The sequence below is a fragment of the Balaenoptera borealis genome, assembly GCF_965194805.1.
Source record: "Balaenoptera borealis genome assembly, chromosome: 1".
NCBI lineage: Eukaryota > Metazoa > Chordata > Mammalia > Artiodactyla > Balaenopteridae > Balaenoptera > Balaenoptera borealis.
Window position 1 is genome coordinate 193425815 of NC_138860.1, and position 24420 is coordinate 193450234.

The following is a 24420-nucleotide window of genomic DNA, read 5'->3' on the forward strand; positions in this document are numbered from 1 at the left end:
CGGGAGGGAAAGAAATTCATTCTTTTCTTAAAGGACTGAGACTGCCTGAGTTAGAACCCAGTTGTGTAACTGAACTTGCTGGTGTGGATGTGGGTTTGAATTCTCTGTGTCTGTTTCCGTATGTGTAAAACAGGCACACTAGAACCTCCTTCCTAGGGCGGTTGTGAGGATTGAGTGAGTTAGCATACGTGTGAAGCACTTGGAACAGTGCCTGGCCGCAGTGCTCTGTTAGAGGATCACCGTTACTATTGCTAATAGCCTTGCTTTGTAACAGTTTTTTTGTTTTTTTGTTTTTGGCACGCGTGGCATGAAGGCTCTTAGTTCCCTGACCAGGGATTGAAAACGCTCTCCGAGGAGTCTTAACCACTGGACCGCCAGGGAAGTCCCTGTGACAGTCTTTTAAACTATGATAATGGTAGATTATGAGAAGACAGTTTACTGAGAGATTTGTCTTTCTTCCTATTGGTTCCAGAGGAGTATTAATTTAGGGTGTGAAACATGTGTCAGCTGTCTTTGCAAATCCCTGTCACTTTATTTTTATTTATTTATTTAATTTATTTACTTAATTAATTTATTTAACTTATTTATTTTTGGCTGCATTGGGTCTTTGTTGCTGCGTGCGGGCTTTATCTAGTCGCGGCAAGTGGGGGCTGCTCTTCGTTGTGGTGTGTGGGCTTCTCATTGCCGTGGCTTCTCTTGTAGAGCACGGGCTCTAGGCATGAGGGCTTCAGTAGTTGTGGCACATGGGCTCAGTAGTTGTGGCTCGCAGGCTCTAGAGCGCAGGTTCAGTAGTTGTGGCACATGGGCTTACTTGCTCCACGGCATGTGGGATCTTCCCGGACCAGGGCTCGAACCCGTGTCCCCTGCATTGGCAGGTGGATTCTTAACCACTGCACCACCAGGGAAGCCCCCATCACTTTAATTTACTACCTTACTTTCTCCCACGTCATCTCTGACATTCTTTCTTTCCTCAAAAAGCTTTTTTTTTTTTTTTTTTTTTTTAAATTTATTAATTTATTAATTTATTTTTGGCTGTGTTGGGTCTTCGTTTCTGTGCGAGGGCTTTCTCCAGTTGCGGCAAGTGGGGGCCACTCTTCATCGCGGTGCGCGGGCCTCTCACTGTCGCGGCCTCTCCCGTTGTGGAGCACAGGCTCCAGACGCGCAGGCTCAGTAGTTGTGGCTCACGGGCTTAGTTGCTCCGTGGCATGTGGGATCTTCCCAGACCAGGGCTCGAACCCGTGTCCCCTGCATTGGCAGGCAGATTCCCAACCACTGCGCCACCAGGGAAGCCAGCTTTTTTTTTTTTTTAATTAAAATATAGTTGAGGGCTTCCCTGGTGCACAGTGTTTAAGAATCTTTCTGCTAATGCAGGGAATATGGGTTTGAGCCCTGGTCTGGGAAGATCCCACATGCTGCGGAGCAACTAACCCCGTGTGCCACAACTACTGAGCCTGCTCTCTAGAGCCCGCGAGCCACAACTATTGAGCCCATGAGCCACAACTACTGAAGCCCGCGCGCCTAGAGCCTATGCTCCGCAACAAGAGAAGCCACCACAATAAGAAGCCCGTGCACCGCAACGAAGAGTAGCCTCCGCTCGCCGCAACTAGAGAAAGCCCACATGCAGCAATGAAGACCCAACGCAGCCAAAAACAAATAAAAATAAAATAACTGAATTTATTAAAAAATATAGTTGATGTACAGTATTGTGTTAGTCTCAGGTGTACTACATAGGGCTTTGACATTTGCATACATTATGAAATGATCACCATGATAAGTCTAGTAATTCTCTGTCCCCATTCAAAGTTATTATAATATTATTGACCATATTTCTTTCTTTTTTTTTTCTTTTTTTTTTTTTTTAAAGAGAAGATGACATTTCAGCTTTTTTTTTTTTTTTAATTTTTTTATTTATTTATGGCTGTGTTGGGTCTTCGTTTCTGTGCGAGGGCTTTCTCTAGTTGCGGCAAGCGGGGGCCACTCTTCATCGCGGTGCGCGGGCCTCTCACTATCGCGGCCTCTCTTGTTGCAGAGCACAGGCCCCAGACGCGCAGGCTCAGTAATTGTGGCTCACGGGCCCAGTTGCTCCGCGGCACGTGGGATCTTCCCAGACCAAGGCTCGAACCCATGTCCCCTGCATTGGCAGGCAGACTCTCAACCACTGCGCCACCAGGGAAGCCCCCTTTTCTTTTTTTTTTTTTCCCCCCCCCTGGCCGCACCATGAGGCTTGTGGGATCTTAGTTCCCTGACCACAGATCGAAACTGGTCCCCTTGCAGTGGAAGCATGGAGTCTTAACCGCTGGACTGTCAGGGAATTCCCCCTATTGACCATATTTCTTATGCTGTGTGTCATATCCCTGCGACTTATTTATTTATTTATCTTATTTTTTTTAATAAATTTATTTTATTTATTTATTTTTGGCTGCGTTGGGTCTTTGCTGCGCGGGCTTTCTCTCTAGTTGGGGCGAGGGGGGGCTGCTCTTCGTTGCGGTGCGTGGACTTCTCATTGCGGTGGCTTCTCTTGTGGCGGAGCACGGGCTCTAGCCGCGCAGGCCTCAGTAGTTGTGGCACGCGGCTTCAGTAGTTGTGGCACACGGGTTTAGTTGCTCTGCGGCATGTGGGATCTTCCCGGACCAGGGATTAAACCGGTGACCCCTGCATTGGCAGGCGGATTCTTAACCACTGCGCCACCAGGGAAGTCCCCTTATTTATTATATAACGAGGTTTGTACCTCTTAATCCCCTTCACCTGTTTTGTCCTCCTGCCCCTTTCTGACAACCGCCAGTTCTCTTTGAGTCTCATGAATAGCTATGAGTCTGTTTTCATTTTGTTCAAAAGGCTTTACCTTTATAGGACAGTTTTGATCCTATAATTCATTTTGAAACTGGTAAAATGATTGTTTATTTTTTAAAGCTCTCACTTCCACCTCCCTTTGTGATGCTGAATTATTTTGGACTTCACAAAACATTCTTTGGCATCCCTTAATTTGCCAGCTAGTGACAATGAAATATTTTTCATATATTCTCAAAAGTATTATAACCGGAAATTTGTTTAACAAATGCTCATTCAGCATCTTCTCTGCTAGGTGCTGAGTCTATAAATTATAGAATGGGCGTGGCCCAGGACCTTATGTTATAGTTTAACAGGGAGGCTGACAAGCAGTTTGTGTACAAAGGTGAAAGACAAGGGTGGTGGATCTCAGGGGCAGCTAACCTATTCTAGAGTTTAGTGATGGCTTCCTAGGGAAAATGGGGTTTTTGTGTGTTTTTTGGGGGGCGGGGTCTTACATTCCTTTATTATATATATGCAGATCTGTTTTATGTACAGTAGTTGGTTCTGTCAAGTAATCTTACCAAGGTATTCTACTGGTAATCTTCCCCAAAATGGGTTCAGGAAAATTAGATAATTGTGCACTTCATGACTACCCAAACGACGGACTTCACTATTGATTTCAGTTTTGGGACCACACACAGAGTTCGAAATAGACTTGGACTGGATTAAGGCAATAAACGTGAGCTGAAAGAAAACACAGGATTCAGAACAGTTAATTAGACTGTGTATTTTGCTTGCATTAGAGTCACAATGTGAATAGCAAACGTTGTGCAGATCTCATAGCTCTTTTGTTTCAGTGCAAGGGCTTCTGAACACCTCCGTGTGCGTGACTGCTGGTGGCGGGGGAGGGAGGGAAGCAGCCTGTGTGACCTGTGGGAGTCTTCCCCGAGGGCTCATTTCTTCTCAGCCTCGCCTTTCTTGGGTTCTTGTTTCAGTTTGTAATCAGCCAGGGTGACCTTGATGGCATCTTTGGCTATCATGGAGCAGTACAGTTTCACAGGGGGAAGGCAGAGCTCCTTGGTGATAACGGTGTTTTTTGTTTGTTTAAATGATTTAAAATTTTTTTTAATATTATTTACTTATTTGGCTGCGCCAGGTCTTAGTTGCAGCACGCAGGATCTAGTTCCCTGACCAGGGATCAGACCCAGGCCCCCTGCGTTGGGAGTGCGGAGTCCTAGATGCTGGGCCCCCAGGGAAGCCCCCGTGTTGTTTTTTTTTTTAATATAAATTTATTTATTTTTAATTTATTTAATTTTGGCTGTGTTGGTTCTTCGTTGCTGCGCGCGGGCTTTCTCTAGTTGCGGCGAGCGGGGGCTACTCTTTGTTGAGGTGCGCGGGCTTCTCGTTGCGGTGGCTTCTCTCGTTGTGGAGCACGGGCTCTAGGCGCATGGGCTTCAGTAGTTGTGGCACGCGGGCTCAGTAGTTGTGGCTCACGGGTTCTAGAGCGCAGGCTCAGTAGTTGTGGTGCACGGGGTTAGTTGCTCCGCGGCATGTGGGATCTTCCCGGACAAGGGCTTGAACCTATGTCCCCTGCATTGGCAGGCGGATTCTCAACCACTGCACCACCAGGGAAGCGCCGCCCCCTGTGTTTTTGATGGTCGTGGCTTCCTCCACTGTCTTCCCCTTTACGCACTTGCTGGCTGACGAGCTTGAGGCAATGGCAGAACCACAGCCAAATGTTTTAAACCTGCCGTTGACCATCTTCCTCTTTTCATCTGCTTGGATCTGTAATTTCATTACATCACTGCATGCTGGAGCCCCACCAGTCTGGTTCCAACATTTTTAGATGTTTTGTCAAGGAACCCCACTTTTGGGGGATTTTCATAATGATCAACAACCTTCTTGTGATAGAGCCGAGCCGGAGCTGGCGGGCGGGTGGTCAGGCGCGGGGCTGGAGCAGCAGGGCCGCCACTGTCTTGCAGGCTTGCTGGAAAAATGTTTAAGTTGAGACTGAAAGGGTTCTCCAGTTGGAGGCTGCCTGGCCTGTGGTGGGGAAGGAAAGAGTGTTCCAGGCTGAGGAGATGGTTGAGTATGTTTTTCATGCAACCAGTTGGTTTCCTTCACCCACTGTCTCCAGCACGTATAACAGTGTAGTGCAAGATAGGTGCTCAGTAATTATTTATCGAATGAAAGAGCATGAGTTGTCTAGGGACAGAAGTTCCAAAGGACTGGAGAGTGGTGAGAAATGGATACTGAGAGGTCAGAGTCTTGGTAAAGAATTTGCACTTTTACGTCGAGGGCTCTAGGAAGCCCTCAAAGGGTAAGGAGATGTACCTGATCAGGAACATCACTTGGTCCTGAACTTGGAGCGTGCTCAGAGGAAGGAGGAAGACGGGTCAGATTCCAGATGGGATGCTGTAGAGAGGAAGGGGGGTCTGGGCCAGGGTAGAAAAGCTGGTAACTGGTGACTGAGATGCTTAGGTGACTGCGTGGAAGGTCAGAAGGGAGTGAGCGAGTACAGGTTTCTCTCCTGGAAGTCCGGGTGGCTGTTCTGCATTTACTGAAATGAGCAGTGGTTTGATGGGAAGACAGTGAGTGAGTCTTTGCACCTTGGGTTTGAGGACCCCAGGAGGCGTTCTCACATTCTGCATTAGAAAACACTAGCCTTTTACACTTTACTCTTTCTTCTTGCAAAGCTCTTCTCCTGGAGGTCTGTTTGGACCATCCACTCCTTTCATTCAGGTCTTTGTTCTGATATCTCCTCCTTAGAGGGTGTTCTCCGCTCTCATTAATCTCTGTCTTCCTTTGCTCTGTCTCCCTAGCCTCTATGTTGATCTACCCACTAGTTCTAAGCTCCATGAAGACAGGCACTTTGGTTCACTACAGTATTACCAGTCTCTGAAACACTCTGAAGTGTTTGTCCAATTGTAGACTTTTGTACACGTGAATGTGGAGCTCTGGAGGAGTGGTCTGGATGAGTTATTAGTATTTAGATGGTGGTTGAAGTCTTGGGTTTCACCATCACTTAGAGCGAGGAGTCTCGAGTACAGTCTGTAGACTCTGGGGCTCATTAGGTCCAGGCTGCTGTCATGATCATATTAAGATGTCATTTGACTTTCACTGTGTTGACATTCCCACTGATGGTACGAAGCAGTGCTGGGTGATACTGCTGGTTCTGTAGCAGAAATCAAAGCCATGGTACCAAGCCAGTTATAGCGGTTATTGTAGTCATAGTATTCTTCACCGCTGTGAATTTGTGGTTTAAAAAAAAAAATCCAGTTTAATCTAATGCCCTTGATGAAGCAATCAAAATTAATTTTGTTAAACTTCAACCTGAGTATCCATCTTTTTACTGGCCTATGTGACAAAATGGAAAGTTGGCATAAAGCACTGATGCATCTTAACATGTGAGAGCCGTCTCCTGGACAAGCAACTCTGCGATCGCTTGAGTTGAAAGAACAGCTGACAAAAAATGATGGCTGTTTAGACAGGGGAATTTGGCAGATATTTTCATAAAAACGAACGAAGTGAACCAGATACTTCAAGGAAAATAACTGACAGTATTGTTGGCAGTGATAAAATTTGAGCTTTCAAATGGAAATTTGAATTTTGGAAAACTTGATTCTGCTACCATGAGCTTGACAGCTTCCCAGTACTTAAAGACTTTTTTTTGCAAGATAGGAGGTGATGCTAACGAAATGTTTCTTTTTTTAATGTTATATAATAAAACGTGTCAACATTTGGAAGATTTGCTTAACTCAGTGAGCTGATATTTTCCAAATGGCCTGTGCTTGATGCTACTCACAGATGAGTAAAAGATCCATTCAAAGCACAAGAATGGAGTGAAGCCCCTGGTGCTTGATGTAACAGTATGGAAAGTTAATTGACATAGTTTCAGATTCCACATCAGAACTACCCTTTTTTTTAATATAAATTTATTTATTTTTGGCTGCGTTGGGTCTTCTTTGCTGTGCACGGGCTTTTCTCTAGTTGCGGCGAGCGGGGGCTGCTTGTTGCGGTGCGCAGGCTTCTTATTGCGGTGGCTTCTCTTGCTGCGGAGCATGGGCTCTAGGCACGCAGCCTTCAGTAGTTGTGGCTCACAGGCTTAGTTGCTTTGTGGCATGTGGGATATTCCCGGACCAGGGCCTGAACCCGTATCCCCTGCATTGGCAGGTGGATAATCTCTGCGCCACCAGGGAAGCCCAGAACTGCTCTTTAAGAAACTTACCACTTGTCAAGTTTTGATGTAGTATCAAAAAAGACTGTCTGTATTTATTTGGAAAGGCTGTTACAGTACTCCTCCCTTTTCTTTTTTATAAATTTATTTATTTTTTTGCTGTGTTGTGTCTTCGTTTCTGCACACGGGCTTTAGTTGCTGAGCGGGGCTACACTTCATTGTGGTGCGCGGGCTTCTCATTGCAGTGGCTTCTCTTTGTTTCGGAGCACGGGCTCTAGGTGCCTGGGCTCAGTAGTTGTGGCTCATGGGCTTAATTTCTCCGCGGCATGTCGGATCTTCCCGAACCAGGGCTTGAACCCGTGTCCCCTGCACTGGTAGGTGGATTCTTAACCTCTGCGCCACCAAGGAAGCCCTACTCCTCCTTTTTCCAACTACATATCTGTGAGGCTGAATTTTCCTCATCTTCAACCAAAACAAGATATTGCACCAGATTGAGTGCAGAAGCAGATGTGAGAATCCAGCTCTCTCCACTTGAGACAGGCATTAAAGAGGTGTGCTAAAATGTATAATGTTGCTGCGCTTCTCATTGTTATTTTTCTAGTTATTTCTTTTTTTTTAAATTAAAAATTGTATTTATTTATTTGGCTGTGCCGGGTTTTAGTTGTGGTACACAGGATCTTTGTTGCGGCATGCAGGCTCTTAGTTGTGGTGCTCTTAGTTGTGGCATGTGGGATCTAGTTCTCTGACCAGGGATCGAACCCAGGTCCCCCTGCATTGGGAGTGCAGAGTCTTAGGCACTGGACCACCAGGGAAGTCCCTGTTCTGCCTTTATTTTATTTTATTTATTTACTTTTAAAATAAATTTTATTTATTTATTTATTTTTGGTTGTGTTGGGTCTTCGTTGCTGTGCGCGGGCTTTCTCTAGTTGTGGCGAGTGTACACTACTCTTCGTTGCGGTGCCGCGGGCTTCTCATTGCGATGGCTTCCCTTGTTGCGGAGCACGGGCTCTAGGCGCGTGGGCTGCAGTAGTTGTGGTTCGCGGGCTCTAGAGCACAGGCTCAGTAGTTGCGGCGCATGGGCTTAGTTGCTCTGCGGCATGTGGGATCTTCCTGGACCAGGGCTGGAACCCGTGTCACCCGCATTGGCAGGTGGATTCTTAACCACTGCGTCACCAGGGAAGTCCCCTGCCTTGATTTTAGATGGAGTAGCTTGAGCACGGTGAGGTGCTGAGAAGAAGGAGCACCTGTAAACAAGGGGAGGGAGAGTGTCAGGGAAATGCACATTCAAGGCTGAGCAGTACCAGCGGGCAGCTGGTGATGGGGCAGTGAGGAGAGACGCCCACCCCCCTCTGGTGAGAGGAACGTCATCTGTCCGATGGCGGGTGGAAAAGGTTGTGCTGAAAGAGAAATCAGAGCAGGGCCATAGAGATGGCTGATTTCATTTTAAAAGGGTAGTGGAAACATCTGAACTCGAGAGCAAGGGGAGGTGAGGGGATGAAGCAGGCAGATACCTGGGCAAAGGGAGAAGCCCCGAGACAGGACCGAGCGAGGAACTGAAATAAAGAGGGCTTGGGAAATTGAGGTTATCGCCACTTGGCACAGATGTTTCTATATATAAAGTATGTTGGGAGAGGTACTTGAAGATTACCCTGTTGAAATAAATTCCTTCAAACCGTGGCCCTTCTGTCCTCCACCTGCAGTTCTCTTGGCAGTATATGAACTTGCATTTTGCAGATGACCCCAGTGCTATTAGCTCGGCCTTGTTAGGTGCCTACTATGCTAGCTAGGCACCATGCTAAGAACTTGACGGTATTACTGTTTGATCGTCTAATCAGCTCTGAGCCAGGTCCTGTGAATAGCCCCATTTCATAGGTGGCTAAACCTATGGGGAGATTAGGTAATTGGCCAGAATCAGAGCCAGGAATCTGTGGAACCCATGTTTGAACGTCAGTTGTTTGCCTCTAGAGCCCGTGCTCTTAATTATTACACCATGGACCATCTAGCTTGAGCTCGTCTCCCCTACTCTTTGATCTCAGAGGACTTCTGTGTCTGCATCTGCCTCCTTCATATATTATTAAAGGGAAGATTCTTCTACTTGAGAACATACTCACCAACAGTTTTATCTTTAGTTTCTTCTTCAGGGGCTCCTTCTATTCTGTCTTCAAACGTGACTAATAAGTCTTATGTAACTTAATCTCCCAGTTAATCTTGGTATCTTTTTCAGCCACTATTCTTATTTTTCTCTGTTTAAAATTAAACTCCCTGGACAGGCGATCTGTCTTCACTGCCTCAGTTCCTCCATCTGTCCTGTCCTCATTCTTTTTTAAATATTTATTTATTTATTTTTGGCTGCATCGGTCTTAGTTGTGGCGTGTGGGCTCTTCGTTTTGGTGCGGGCTTAGTTGTCCCGCGGCGTGTGGGATCTCAGTTCCCCGACCAGGGATCGAACCTGCATCCCCTGCATTGGAAGGTGGATTCTTAACTGCTGGACCACAGGGAAGTCCCCCTGTCTTCATTCTTTGAGGGCCTTGTTCCCCCTAAGTTATCACTGTTATTGTTTTCATAAAGATGTCCTTTTCAGTAAGTCCATTTTACTGCCCCCAGTTTTTATCTTTAACTTCTGTACTTTAATAATAAAAGTGTTTAATTGTTTATTGTAGAAAATTAGGATTATAAAAATGAGGGGGAGAGGACTTCTCTGGTGGTCCAGTGGTTAAGAATCCGCCTTCCAGTGCAGGGGACGTGGGTTCGATCCCTGGTTGGGGAGCGAAGATCCCACATGCCGTGGGGCAGCTAAGCCTACGAGCTACAACTACAGAGCCTGCGTGCCCTAGAGCCCGCGTGCTGCAACTACTGAGCCCACACTCTGCAACTACTGAAGCCCATGCGCTCTAGGGCCCGCATGCTGCAACTGCTGAGCCCGTAAGCCACACTTGCTGAACCCATGTGCCACAACTACTGAAGCCCGCATGCCTAGAACCCGTGGTGCGCAACAAGAGAAGCCACCACTCACTGCAACTAGAGAAAGCCCGCGTGCAGCAACGAAGACCCAATGCAGCCAAAAATAAAAAACAAAAAAAAAACAAAAATGAGGGGGAAAGTATATAATTTACCTATCTGGAAATAACCTATAATATTATGTTGTTGTATTTTCATTTAGTTTTGTTACTCATGCACATGTATTCAGAGATTCATCCACCCCCCAGATTGGAGATCACACTGTATGTGTAGATTTTTAAATTCTACTTTTTCTACTTTGTTACACATTATGTTTACATCTTTGAAAACATGACCAGTAACTACATAACAGTTGATGGTGTTCCTTCCTCCGTGGCTTCTCCGTGCCCATGTGCTGGACATCCTGGCTCTGCAGTCTGAGCTTTGAGGCTGTGAGCAAGTTGTATAACTCCTCTCCCAGTTTTCCCGTCTCCTGGGCTGGTGGTGAGGATGAAACGAGATGGTGCAAATGGAACACTTACCCCTGTGCTTAGTGTGGCGCAAGCACTGACGTGTTTGCTTCCGTTACCACCCCTGCCTGTGACCTTTGCCTTCCTCCTTTCCTCACACGCTTCTCCAAGCCGATCCCTGCTCTTTATTTCTGTCTCTGTGCTTGCTGTCTCACTTAAGGTTTTCAGGGGTTCTTCTGTGTGGCTCTGAAATGTTACTCTTAGTTTCCTGGGGCTGCAGTAACAAATTACCACAAAAGGAGTGGCTAAAACAGCAGAAATTTATTCTCTCATAGTTCTGGAGGCTGGAAGTCTGAAATCAAGGTTTTGACAGGGCAGCTCCCTCTGATGCCTCTTTCTGGCTTCGGGTAGTTGCTGGCAATCCAGTTTTTGCCTGTTTTATGTGGCCTTCTCTCTGTGTCTGTCTCTGCTTTTATAAGAACACCAGTCGTTGGATGAGGGCCTAATCCATTGTGACCTCATTTTGAGTTAAAACTAATTATACCTGCAAAGACCTTTTTTCCAAATAAAGTCACATTTACAGGTTCCAGGTGGACAAGAATATTCGAGGGACACTTTTCAACCCACTAAAGTTACCTAGAGCTTCCTCCTGGGCCCTGTTTTCCTTGCGTTCCTAGCTCCCTATCTCCCATGTCTTTACCTTCCTTTCATGGCCGAGCTTGTAAAAAGAAGTCTCAGTTGCAGGTTGAAGAAAACAATAGAGAGAACTTAGGTAGAAAAGGTAAATGTCTTATCAGGATTCTGGATGTCTCACAGAACCAAAGTTCAGGAATAGAGCTGGGCTTTTTGGGTCAGCGTGGGGTCAGAGGATGGAGAAACCCTTCAGGAGTCTCTGCCCATCTCATTTCCATTCTCCTTGTCTGTAAGTGCCTTGATGTTTCTGCTTGCAAAGTAAAACTCCCTGAAATGGTCATTTTTCTCTGTTTTCATCATATTCTGCCTCTTGGCATTGAACTCACTTGCCCACCACCTCTTTGAAACACACTCTTCTCTTAGTTCCTGGTTCTCCTTCTGCCGCTTTGTCCTTTTTGGTTTCCTTCCAAGGTTCCTCTTTTGCCTGCCCTGCCTGCCTTCAGTTGTCTGGTGTTTCTCCATCTTGAGTCCAGGATTCTCTCTGTTCTTGGGCTCTCCTTAGGTGATCATGGCTGTTCCCATCTGTTCTTGTCTGTTTTAAATGCTGTTTACTGATAGTTTTGAAGACTCTCAAATTTATATCTCTACTGCAGCCTTTCTGACCTCCAGACTCGTCTATCTTCGTGTCCACCTGACATCTCCTTCCTTTTGCTGTTTTCACTGCTGAGTCCTTAATCCTTTAGGTCTCAGCTTGAGTGTCACCTCAAAGAGGCTTTTTCTGGCCACCACTGTTGCTCTTGATCACGTTGATTGACCACAGTTACTGCTTCATGGTGTTCCCTTCAAATTGTGTTTGCAGAGTTGTGAGGCTCTGTTTCTCACTCTCCCAACTAGCACAGGCTGGAAGTAGAGGGCGTGCCAGTTGGGCTCTTTATGTGGGCAGGGTTAGTTCTTGAACCTGACTGAGTCAGACCCCCTGAAAGTGTCCGTCAGTCCATCTGTAAAGCCTGAGACTCAGGTGGTTTAGAGGAATGTCCCAAGCGAACGTGATGCACAGTTAGGTTTGGGGACAGTGGCCTGTGAAACCACTTAACGAGGCCTTAACGTGTAGGTAGTTTTCCGGAGAATGGATAGGAGGGTTATTGGAAAGGCTTGAGATTGCTTAACCACTGTTGGGGTGTGGGTTTGGGGATGGCTGCTGTAGACCCAGGGAGATGAGAAGGGAAGAGGGCAGGGAGCTTTTCCTGGGAATCGATGCACTCAGAGCAGGGAGAATCGCAGTGCCTAACACTGATTGGCAAGGCATTTAAAATGTGCTTTTTGAATCAGTAACAGACCATCATGTCCTCTTTACATTTTCTTAAAATATGGGAACTGACCACACACATTTCCCATAATTTAAAACTTGACATATTCAGGAAAATGCTAAGCTGCTGGGTAGTGTGCTACACTTTAGCTACGAAAGAAGAGCTTTAAAACAGCAGCTCTTCTAGTTTAAACATTTGTTCACAGATTTAGATAATGCTAGCTTAAAAAAAGAAAAGCTTCTGACATTGTTGGGCTCTGTCCTCCCGGGTCTGTGGAGCCCACTGAGCAGCTGGGGTCTGAGGTCTCGGGGGCCCGGGCAGGCCCGGGGCTGGAAGGACCCTCTGGGCAATTTTTGTTCTTTGCAGCTGTCTTTTTTCTTTTGTGGAAACAGAAGAATGACATCCTTGAGGGTAATTTTTGCAGGAATAGGTAGAGGCTATTGCTAATGTCCATTCCACTAACTGACTTTTGGGTACCAGCGAGGAGGGAAAGGACATATGGATCAACCCAGATCAGATGTGAAGGAGGAGACAGCACAAAGAACGCCCCCCAAAGCAGTGGCTCCTTCCTTCCCTCGAGGAAGTGCCAAGCCCCTGGGAGGCGCAGGCAGCATTCGCATTCTCCCCTTGCTTTGGGTCTCCATTGTCGCTTGTCTGCAGACACCTGTAGTTAGTTGTCATGATGTGTGGTGTGCTGCAGGGATGCTGCTGAACAGCCAAGGGTGAGCCAGCCCAAGACATCGCCGGTCCGAGGCTGAGAACTCTGACCTAAACTCACATGCGTCCTGCAGTTAAAAACACTTGCTCGTGGCCTTGCATCAGTTACCTGTTGGTGCATAACAAACTGCCCCCCAAACTTAACGAGTTCAAGCAATAACTGTGTGTTCACCATTGGCAGTTAGGGCTTTGTGTGGTGGGGGGCTCTGCACACTCATGGGTCTGCAGTCCGTTGGCACTTCTGGGAAGGCCTTACCTGCATGGACTTTTCGCCAGGCTGCACCTCTGTTCTCCATGTGACCTCTCCAGCAGGCCAGCTCAGGCCTCTCAGGGTAGCCGAGTGGCAAGAGGGCGGGAGCAGAAGTTACTAGGCTTCTTGAGGCCATACGTAGAAGTCACACAGCGTCACCTTTGTTACATTCTGTTGGTCAGAGCAAGTTATGAGGCCTCGTCCAGACTGGAAGTGTAGAGAAATAGTGAACCTGGTTCTTACAGGAGGAGCTGCAAAGAATCTGTGGCCATTTTTTAAATCTCTCAAGACCTCTCTATAACATGACATTTAGAATTGCCTGCTTTAGGATGTCCAGTTAATACTAAGATTTCTGTGGAATGGATTCCAGAAGTGAACTGCTTAAAGGCATCAATTTATTTAACAGACATTTGCCATATACTTACTACCAGCAAGACGCTGTGATTGGTGATGTGCAAGTACTGGGAAATAGCTTCTAATCTTTTATTCTTTTGGGAAAGACTGTGAACTAGTGAATAAGCAAGTTTCAGACCTGTGGTGAGTGCTGCAAGATCCAGAGTGGAGAGAGGGCACTTGGTTTTAGGTTAATTGGGGAAGGCCGTTCTGAGCAGTTGGCACCTGAAGGAGGAGAAGCCGGGTAGGAGAAGAGCCTGGTTACTTCAAGTGCAGAGAACAGCAATTGCAAAGGCCCTGAGGTGGGGAGAGGCCAGCGTGGCTGGAGCTTTGTGCCCCGGGAGCAAGGCGGTAGAAGTCAGTGTTGGAGAGGAAGCTGGCCTTGGCCACCTGGCCCAGTTTGCCAGGACAGTGTCAGCTTCACCTGGTGAGCCAGGATTCTGTGTGGGGAGTGCCCTCTGACTATTAGACATGCCCTGGTGGACAGTGCATTTTATGGTCACTCTGATGTGGAAGAAAGTTTGGGTCTTTCCCTCGGTGCGGTGGACGCCACTGCACAATTCTAAGCAGGAAGTGACCAGATGAGAATTTTAAAAGGTTGTTCAGTTGCCGAAGGAAGAATGGATTGTTGGGGTGAAAATAGAAACAAAGATCATTTAAAGGATACTGTTGATGAGAAACGATGTGGCTTGGCTAAGGATGGGGGCTGAGGAAATGAGAGTAAGTGGACAGACTCATATCTGCTCTGGAGGTTGAGCCAGCCACGGTGCTGATGATCTAGGACGATTCTTTTTTTTATTTTGGCCGTGCCTGGCAGCATGTGGGATCTTAGTTCCCCAACCAGGGATCGAACCTGTGCCCCATGCAATGGCAGCACAGAGCCCTTAACCACTGGACCACCAGGGAATTCCCCTAGGACAGTTCTTAAGTGCTTGCTTTGCAAACTTAGGGGCCGGTGATGGTCGGGCACTGAGGTGAGGCCAGATGGGTAGCTCAGGTTTGTTGACTGTCCAGTGGGGACGAGAGAGCTATGATTGGAACATTTGAAGTTCAAAATGGACATAGAAAACCAAGTGCAAGTGTTGGCTCGTAAGTATGTTGGCCTGGAGTTCAGTCTGGAAGTCATAGGTAATATTTCAGTTCTTGTGAATGATGCTCTCACCTGTGCCTGGGAGGTAGGAAGAGGAGGCGATGGGGAGGCCCAGCCAGTGAAGGAAGGAGAAGGCAGCTCTTCCTCAGTAAGGAGGGTGGGGATCCCCACATAGAGTGCTGTTGAGGGGTCAGGTGAAAGGGGTCCCTCAGATTTAGGGACTGTAGGTGCTGGGTGGTGGGCAGTGAAAGACATATTGCGGGGAGTTAAAACATGGGAGTTGAGGAAGGGGAGACCACCTGTGTGGATGTGGCTTCCGGAAGTTTTGCTGTGGGAGGAGGGGAACAAGGAAAGGGCTCTGTAGTTGGTGGGTGATGTGGGGAACTGTGGAGTGGTCTGTTTTTAAATAGGGAGCTCCTAAATCTGGGTGCATCCAGAACTCGACTGTGTGAATGAATCCCCTGGGATCTTATTAGATGCAGATCCTGATTCAGTCTGGGGCCAAGTGCGTGAGCTTTCCTAACAAGCTCCCAGGTGCCTCTGGTGTTGCTGGTCCCTGGACCACACACGGAGAAGCAAGCACAATTGATGTTGTTAGAAACTAGCTGGTAGGAGGGAATTGATGCAGTAACAGAAGGCTAAACGCCTTAAGAAAAGCTGGAGGGGGGTGTCTTATCCAACTCATCACCGGTGCTGGCTGTTTGTATTGGCCTTTCATGTCAGCTGGTCTCATGGCTTCAAAGTTTGTCCTAATGGGTATGCTACTCCGTCCAGCCGAGCAAGTTAGCTGTGACATGGGATGTGTGATAGACCTATTTTCATTAACTTTTTTTTTTTACATCTTTATTGGCGTGTAATTGCTTTACAATGGTGTGTTAGTTTCTGCTTTATAACAAAGTGAATCAGCTATGCATATACATACATTCCCATATCTCCTCCCTCTCCTTAACTCTTGTGAGGTTAAACAGCAGTTTGAATTAGCATAGAATTTAATTTATGTCAGAAAAATGGGTGAACTAATGAGCTTTCAGCAAACAATACCTTACTGTCATTTCAGCAACTCTCCTATACATAACAGACTGCATAAAGTGCCTGCTAAATAAGCTCAGAATTTTAAGGTTTGGAAGAGACAAGATGAGGTCAAGAAAGATGGCTTTGATTGGGAGGGGGACGTATTAAATTTCAAACAAAACAAAAGATTGATTTTTCATCTAAGACATGTAACGAAGCAGCATTACAAGTGGGTGCAGGTGTTCCCTGATAAATTGAATATAAGTAGCTCTGAAGCTTTTTACATACTGGCCTGTTATAAACTTCGGGGTGTTCTTGGGGAGGGAGTTTGAGGGTAACTGGGTCATCTGGCAGGAGAGGCAGAGAGGAGGAGCCAGGCACTTGGTGAATAACGGTGATTGGACAAGCAGGCTCCTCTCACTGCCACCCCCTTGTGTTTCCTGCGTATTATTCCTGTGACTGAGCTCGCTGAGATTCCTGGGCAAGGAAGCGGGGACCTCCGAAGGCTCCAGCTCCAGGGGCACCTGTGCCGCTGCTCCTGCCCCTCCTGTGCCCTCCTCCTACCTCAGAAAGACCAGGGCCACAATCCATGCCTGCAGTTCAGCTCTTTGTCCTGAAGGCTTGGCTGAAATAAACTTTACGGTTGCTTTAGAGTGAGAGTCTGTTTTTAGTGTTATCCCGGAGGTCAGTAATTTGAGCCATGCTAAGATCAGAAAAGTCAAAGAGCAGAGGTTCATGACAAGAGCCATGGGTCTTACAGAAGCTTTTTTTTTGTAAATAACTTACTCCTTTATGGAAACTAACTTTAGAAATAATTTTTTTGAGTTCTTAGGCAAATTGACCAAGGTCATTTTTTTTGTGATTGTTAGGCCTGAAACTCTTCTCTTTTTTCATAAAGAGAAAAACATGTTTTAAGTCAGCTTATAAGACTTAACTTAGGTGCATTATTGAAGAGATAAAAGAGAATTTGAATAGACCTGAACACAGAATTTGAATGCGGTTCTTCTGTATGCACATGCTGGGATATTTTTAAATTGTCACCTAATTTGGACAAATAAATATTTGAGAAGAGTCAGTTCTATAAAAGAAAGATGAGGAGAAAGTGTTCTGTTAGATATAAACAGGAAAGTTCTATAAAGCATAGGTAGGTAGAACAAAGTAGTCTAGATAATGATCTATAAATTTATGGGAATTTACCTCTTGATTAGTGTAGCATTTTATTTATTATTATTTTTTAAAATTTATTTATTTATTTTTGGCTGTGTTGGGTCTTCTTTGCTGCGCACGGGCTTTCTCTGGTTGCGGGGAGCGGGGGCTACTCTTTGTTGAGGTGTGCAGGCTTCTCATTGCGGTGGCTTCTTTTGCTGCAGAGCACGGGCTCTAGGTGCGTGGGCTTAAGTAGTTGCAGCATGCGGGCTCAGTAGCTGTGACGCATGGGCTTAGTTGCTCCGCGGCATGTGGGAGCTTCCCGGACCAGGGCCCAAACCCGTGTCTCCTGCATTGGTAGGCGGATTCTTAACCACTGCACCACCAGGGAAGCCCCTAGTGTAGCATTTTAAATCAGTTGGGAATGGATGGTTTGTAATGTAACAGATGTTAGATCAACTGGCAGTCTGTTGGAAAAAATAAAGTGGAAAACTACATTCCACAGCACATAGAGATTCTGGCTGGATTAAAGATTTAAATGTAAAAATTAAAACATGGAAGTATTAGAAAAATATTGTGAGAAATATTTTTTAACCTTTGAGGTGGGGTGTTTGGGGAAAGGGTTTCTTAGCATGATACTAAGGTCATAAGCCATAAAAAGATTATCTGCTTGAATACTTAGAACATACCTATAGCAAAAGATATCTGATAGAGGAATTTTGTTTTTTTGACCTCGCCAACATGGCATTTAGGATCTTAGTTCGCTGACCAGGGATCGAACCTGCACCCCCTGCAGCGGAATCAGGGAGTCTTAACCACTGGACCGCCAGGGAAGTCCTGATGATAGGGAACTTTGAACTGTAGTTCAAAGACAAGCAAGTTGGAGAAAATATTAGATATGCATATATACATATATATGTATATATAAAAGGTAAGAGGTTAATATCTTTAGTATAAAAGGGCATTTCCAAACTAAATTGTTCAGCAAGTTTATTTTTAGAAATTTATTCACAGGGGAAAAAAGAGAATCCTTGTTACAACATTCGTTATAAAAACAAAACAGTAAAAACAGTTTCTGTTAGAAACCTTCACCTAGAATTTTTGGTAAGAAAGCAACAAATTGTCAGTAGTTACTAGAATATAAGTTCCATGAGGGCAGAGATCTTTATTTTTTATGCACATAGGTAGTTTTTATTTAAATATAAATGGCATTATACTTTATGTACTTTTATGTATCTTAATGTATTTTGAATATATTTCCAGAGGGCAGAGATCTTTATCTTTTTTATTCCCTAATATCTTCTCAAACAGTGCCTGGAATGTAGTCCATCTCAAAAAATATTTGTGGAATGAACCAGTGGATGAATCTAAATGCCCATCAGTGGGAATTGATTAAATTAAGGTACATGCAGAATACCGCGAAGCTGTTAAAAAAATTTAAGGTAGCCCTATTTCATTGTCCTGAGGAGATGACCACAGTGCAGCAAATAAAGTCTGGAAGAAATATACACCCCTGGGCATCCCTGTGAAACAGATGTTATTTCTTGGGGGTAGATGGGGACAAGGAACATGTGGTACAGTAAGGTAATGTTTTATCTGTATTTTTTGTGGAAAAATACCAAGATCATTATAATTAGGAAAAATATTTTCGTTTTGGAAGAAATGTTAAAGCAAATTATTTATTTTTGAAAGTACCAGAAGCTCTCTCAAAGTTAGCATGACTGAAATGAGACTATTATAGAAATTTCATAGTTTGAGTTTGTTTGCCTTTATTTTTTTCATTGAGGTATAATTGACTAAGTTTGCCTTTGAGGTAAAAGATTTTTATTGGTGTTGTAGTCTGCTCTTTTGTAGCTTTTTTGGGGGCAGGGGGACACGCCGCATGGCTTGCAGGATCTTAGTTCCCCACCAGGGATTGAATCCTGAGCCACGGCAGTGAGCGTGTGAAGTCCTAACCACTGGACCGCCAGGGAAGTCCCTCTTAGCATCTTATATTCCTGTCTTGTTCTGCATCCTTTCATTGGTTTTTGTATAAGAATGGATGCTGTGGATCCTGTTACTATTGACATAACAACTACAATCTGTTGGTTTTTAATAACAGTACTTTTCAGTAGTGTTAGATAGTAACACTCTTCAGGAAATCTGCATGGGCCAGTCTGGCAGAACCAAAGACCAAGTGAAATGTAGTTGGTCAGGTTCCTTGTAGCTGTATCGGCTTTAAGTCACGTGAAAGAAGAGAGAGACACGACGGCCACCTGTAATGAGCCTCCAGGACTCAGTGGGGACTGTCCGCTGAAATGGAGCCTCCTGGCTAATAGTGGAAATTGTACGAGGTAGAATTCTACTCTAGGTGTACATTTGTGGGGGGAAAACCTTTTGTATGATGGGTTTTTCACAGTTAATTGGCAAGATTACGTCGTTTGATTTAAAGACTCAAAAGCTCATTTCCTGGAGTGCAGGAGTGCCAGATATCTCGGAAGTGTATGTGTACTCTTCAGACCAGCAGCAGCTGCTGCAGAGCAGTTAGGAGCATACTTGGTAGGCAAGGGAGGACGACTCGTAATAATACTGGGGATCAGGTGTTGGTCCGAGACTGAGATTTACGGGCTGTTTTCCCAGATAGTAGTTGGCAGGCACCGTCCTATGAGCCAGAGGTTGGCAAACTATGGCCTGCCATCTCTTTGTGTGTGTCCCATGAGCTAAGAATGGTTTTCACATTTTTAAATGGTTGAAAAATCAAAAGGAGACTATTTTGTGGCATGGAAAAGTGATATGAAATTCAAGTTGTGTCTGTAGACATTTTTATTGGAGGGCCCACGTCTGTTCTTCTGCCTGTCATCTGTGGCTGTTTTGTGATGGCAGAATCCACACCGGAATCGAGAGTGTGTGCCGTCTGGGCCTCTGCAGAAAACCATTGCCACCCCTGCTCCGAGCTGTTGGCCAGCGTGGTATCCTCCGCCCCCTCACCAGCAGAGCAGCAGGCCTGAGGGTTCAGCAGTTTACCTGAGGTCACAGAGCTGGACCCAAACACACCTTTCTGATCCCAGATCCTTTGGTTTTAACTGCTGTGCAACACGACCTCCACAGAAAAAATGTTCTGTGTTTGGTTTCCTTTACAATTTTCTGTTACCAATTATGGGCTAACATATGCTAAGCTAATGGAACATTCTATACACAAGAAGAATAGATAGGTTTTCTAAGTTTTTCCAAATTAAATTTCCTTTGGAATCTTACTGTGATACTTGAAATTTGAATGTCCATGTACTAGAAGTACCTTGGAAGGAGAATTCCTCTGTGGAAGTTGTGCTGAGGAGGGTCTAAAAATAAGTTCTTTGAGGGCAAGGAGTAGGTTCTTTGGGTTTATTTTTAAATTCTCTTGTAGTTAACAGGATAGCCATGTGTGAAAGATATCGGGACTTAAGCACTATGGATCTAGTCATAAAAAAGGCATTTAGGTCTCATCAGTAGGCATTTCAGTAAAGATTTTAGTTAAATCTGTAAAGTGTCCATAGTGTGTCTGCTCCTGTGGCCAGCAACCCCCCCGCCTGGAGGCCTGGCTCTGGGGGTGCTGCCCGAAGGGGGACGAGGGGTCCCAGCAGTCACTCGGCAGAGGACGCGCTCCTCACTGCCAGCCGGGCCGTGTGAGCACCAGGCTGTTTTCCCAGTGCACACGCTGGTGTATTGAAAGACAGACGTGAACGTCTCGTGAGGTAGAATGCAAAGTTTACGTCAGTTTTCCCACATTACCACTAAATACTTCAGTGCGTGTATTTTGGGAACACAGACATTTTTATATAACCACAGTTCAGCCATTAAAATCAGTAAGTTTAACACTGATGCTGATCTGTTTTCTATTCCACGTTTCGTAGATTGTCCCTATACTGATTTCACAGCTCTTCCTCCTGGTCCCGATCCAGTCAGTCGGGGAACACACGTTGCGTTGTATTTAGAGGTCGTGTCTGTTCTTCTTTAATCTGGAACAGCCTGTCTTTGTTGTTCTTGCCCTTAACATTTTAAAGAGTGCAGGCCGGTTGTCTTGGAGAATGACCCTCACTTTGGGTCTGTCTGGGCTTCCTCATGGTTAGATGCAGGTTCTTTGGGGCAGAATACCACAGAAATGTTGTGTCCTGGGCCTTCTCTGGTGAGTGTTTCCGATGCTCTCCATGCCACTTGGAAGGTCTGCCCCGAACGCCGTCTCCTGGTCCCTTGGCTCCTGGCTTCAGCCTCCCTCTCCCCGCAGGGATGGAAGGTCTACACGAGCACCTGTTCTCCAGGCTGCATTGCACATCCTGCTTGCCCTGGGAAAGTGCCTTTCAGTAATCAGCTACTGAGTTCCTCTCGGGTTTTGTTCGGGGAACACAAAGATTAGGAAGTCAGATCTTGATGAATTCCTGTATAGTTACCGCCCAATTTTACAGCCCGTACCTAAAGCAGGGGAGCAGAGAGGTAGGTGAGGCTCTTTGGGTGGAGGTGGAGCCCAGTGTGGTGGTGAGTTTGTGAGGCACCCCCTCCCTGCTTCTCTGCCTCCCCCTCCACTCCCTCTGAGGCCCAGACTTGAACCTTCATGCAAAGATTCCCAAATTCATGGCACCATTAGTGTTCCTAGGATTTTCACAGTGCCCCAGGCCAAAATAAATACCTAAAATTTCCCTTTATTGAGTTTTTAGGTCCAATCAATTTAAGTATGTATGTCCTAAGAACTTAGTACCCATTTGAAAAAGTAATACCCCAAAATTGAGGGAAACTTTTATTCTTTTTTTTTTTAAATTAATTTTATTTATTTTTTTGGCTGCATTGGGTCTTTGTTGCTGCGCTCAGGCTTTCTCTAGTTGCGGCGAGCGGGGCTACTCTTCGTTGCGGTGCACAGTCTCTAGAGCGCGGCCTTCAGTAGTTGTGCACGGCCTTATTAGCTGCTCCACAGCATGTGGGATCTTCCCGGATCAGGGCTTGAACCCGTGTCCCCTGCAGTGGCAGATGGATTCTTAACCACTGCACCACCAGGGAAGTCCCTATTTCATTCTTAACTAAACCACTGTCGTTAACTAATGGGCACTATAGCTTCTCAAACTTCAGAATCTGACTGGACACGGCTGTCTTCATTTGATTCTTGTGCAGTGCTTCTGGCTATTTTATCGAAGCAACCACTGAAAACCCAGCTTTGTGAGGATGTGACGTCATCGGAAAGGATGCAGCGCCATCTGCTGTTGGAACTGTGAACCGTCTGGAGCTAGCCACTTCCACGGTGTCTCTCACCTGTGAAGTTCCTCTGTGCTTGTCACAACTTAAAATTATCTTAAAACCTGGGAGTTCGCTGCATCTTTCCACGCAGTTTTGGAGCTGGGGTTTTAATGGCTGCCTGACCTAGGCCCTGAAGCCTTTGGGGGTTGGGGGTTTCCAGGAGAAGGGGCTTGCCCACCGGAGATACCAGGGTGAGGGCGGAAGGTGGGATCTTTCCCTATCCAGGAATCAAAGTTAAGTCACTCTGGGGCTCTCTGTCCCCAGAGGGGAAGTTTGGAGGACCCACAGGAAAACCAGTGTTGTCGACTAAAGGGGCCTTGCCGGCATTTATAATGTGCCTTTTTTGGAAAAATGAAATTTATCATCTAAGGAACTTAAAAATGGACTTTTAGAAGGTAGCCTGTAATTTTTCTTGACAGGTGTGACAAATGAACTGAAAACATAAATGATTTATCAAAATAACAAGTGACTGTCTTCGTTAGATGTCCTCTGATTTTGGCCATAGCCCTTTCTCCTATTTTCGACACAATAAGTTGATAAGACAGTGGGGAAACTCATGAGTACTTAAAAAAAATATATTAAAGAGGTTTTGCTGATTTTTTTTTTTTTTTTAGGGCCACGTGTCTGTTGACCGTAAGTTTTTGGGAACTGAATTACTACTTGCTACATATATTTCGGTTCATGTATGATACTTTATGACTTCTCTTTGCTAAGTAGTTACGTAGTGCCAGAGTGAAGAGATAAGTGCTTATGTAACTTAAAGTGAGTTTGTTACTATATTAAAGACACCAGTCAGTTTTTGGCCTATCCGTGTTCTCTTCTAGGGACCCCATCGATAGTCCCTGTGGCAGGGGCAGCCGTCCCCTCCTGTGCCACAGAGACACAGCTGACACCGGGCAGTGGAATTACAGTCAGTTTTGGACCGTGCACGATGTATAAGAGAGAGGGTGAACGATAGAAAGTGCACCCAGCAAAACAGAAGGGTCACCAAGAGCTGGCCAGACGGGGCTCTGGTTCCTGTTTTTCCTTTCTTGTTTCCAGTCCCACACCCCCCGGAGCCTGCTGTGCTTCCTGGCCTTGGGACCTGTCAGATCCCTCTCCAATTCCCAGTGGGAATTTTCTCTTCTTGGCAGACAGAAGAGCCTTGACTAGACCAGTTAAACATTTTTGGGGGGGGTTGAGGGTAGGGGGAGATCGAGTCGTTTAATTTTTCATATCTAGAATTAACCATTTCCCCAAAGATATAGTTCTTAACAATAAGTCAAATTTCTTTCTTCCTTTAAGGTTTTTCATCGGCAAATGGGACAGGTAATTGGACAATGTATTTATTTATCCAATGAAAGTACGTAAATGATTAAAAGTCAATATGCTGTCCATGTAACCTGGTTTTCTTGAATGTCTTCATGGTGCCATTGTTTTCTGGGGTACTTCCGTCAGAAGGTTCAACAGTACGTGACCTTTTTCCTCTTCTTTCTGAATTAACGTTATTTTGGGCTTTAAAAGAAAAAATCAACTGTTGTCAGAATTTACATTCTTGATCATCCCATGCATCACCAAGTTTTTAATTACTACATTAGGTATAATTGGGAGGAGGAAATACCCTTCAGGAAAGAAAAAAGTGAACAAATATTTGGAGGCCCCTCTACGCCAGACTCTAGGCACAAAGAATAGGGTGAAGAGTCCGGTGGCTGTGGCCCTGTCCCGGGCGCTGCATGTGCGGATGCTCCTCCTCTCAGGTCTCTGCGATTCCATGTCCTCACTTAACTCCCTTCGGGTCAGGAGCTCACACCGTCCAGTTCTGTGGGAAGATCTGCTCCCCACTCTTCCATCACGGCCAAGGAAATGCCAGCTTTCGTCCAAGGGGTGCTTTCCTTACCCTGGACTTAAACACAGTGACCTAGTGTTTATTATTCCTACCGTGGGGGAGCTATTTATGTCATTCACTTTTTAAATTAATTAATTAATTTTTGGCTGTGTTGGGTCTTCACTGCTGTGCACGGGCTTTCTCTAGATGCGGTGAGTGAGGGCTACTCTTCTTTGTGATGTGTGGGCTTCTCATTGCGGTGGCTTCTCTTGTTGCGGAGCTCGGGCTTCAGTATTTGTGGCTCGCGGGCTCTAGAGCGCAGGCTCAGTAGTTGTGGCGCATGGGCTTAGTTGCTCCGCGGCATGTGGGATCTTCCCGGACCAGGGCTCAAACCCGTGTCCCCTGCATTGGCAGGCAGATTCTTAACCACTGCGCCACCAGGGAAGTCCTGTCATTTTACTTTTTTTTTTTTTTTAAT

The 24420-nt window shown here is 45.7% G+C and overlaps 1 protein-coding gene and 1 long non-coding RNA gene across 4 annotated transcripts in view; one reads left to right on the plus strand and one right to left on the minus strand.

Annotated features, from left to right (window-relative positions):
• The window catches only part of GNB1 (G protein subunit beta 1), a 91932-nt gene that overhangs the window by 4340 nt on the left and 63172 nt on the right, over positions 1 to 24420 (plus strand). The gene's annotated exons all lie outside the window — the stretch shown is intronic.
• On the minus strand, positions 1875 to 23446 carry LOC309634642. Its single transcript, XR_014248275.1, has 2 exons — positions 8595 to 23446; positions 1875 to 8190 (listed from the first exon to the last, which is right to left on the minus strand). It is a non-coding gene; the product is annotated as an uncharacterized lncRNA (long non-coding RNA).